A 726-nucleotide genomic window follows, 5' to 3' on the forward strand; every position below is an offset into this window, starting at 1 on the left:
TACCATTAAACCGGTGTTGGAATTTATTCCACAAAACCGAGATGGTATTCAAAGGTACTTAATAATTATGTAATAGGTAATTGCTTCGATACCATTATACCGACGTTAGAATTTATTCTAACAAAGACGAGATGGGGCAAAGAAGGAATGACTTATTCACATGATTATTAAGAAAGTAAGTTGTAACTGGAATATTCTTGAAACCATTATACCGGCGTTGGAATTTATTTCAACAAAGCCGAGATGGCGAACAAAGAATAAAACCAAGTTCTCTTACTTACAAAAGGAACATAACGAAAATGAGAGTATGAATCTTTCAACAAATTGACACTGCTGTCAGGACGATTTGTTGAGAGGAGAAAACTCCCAACTAAAATAAACACCGAACTACGCTTTCAACAATGATCCTTCTTGGTCTTCCCCACGATTGGCAAGTCCTGATGCTCATCTTGTATTGTTTGATCTTCTTCTACTTCTTTGTTCCAGTCCATGTCCTTAGAGTATGCTTCTTCCAAAGCACCTGCAACATCATCATAGAATACCTTCCTCTTCTCTTTTAGAGAAGATTCGTCAAAATGGACATGCACAGACTCTTCTACTTGCATTAAATATTTATTAAGACTCGATAAGCTTTACTATGCAATGAATACCCCAAAAATATACCCTCATCAGCTTTTGAATCAAATTTACTTAAAGCTCTTTTTCCATTATTTAATATAAAGAATT

Source organism: Lupinus angustifolius, chromosome LG07 (assembly GCF_001865875.1).
Source record: "Lupinus angustifolius cultivar Tanjil chromosome LG07, LupAngTanjil_v1.0, whole genome shotgun sequence".
NCBI lineage: Eukaryota > Viridiplantae > Streptophyta > Magnoliopsida > Fabales > Fabaceae > Lupinus > Lupinus angustifolius.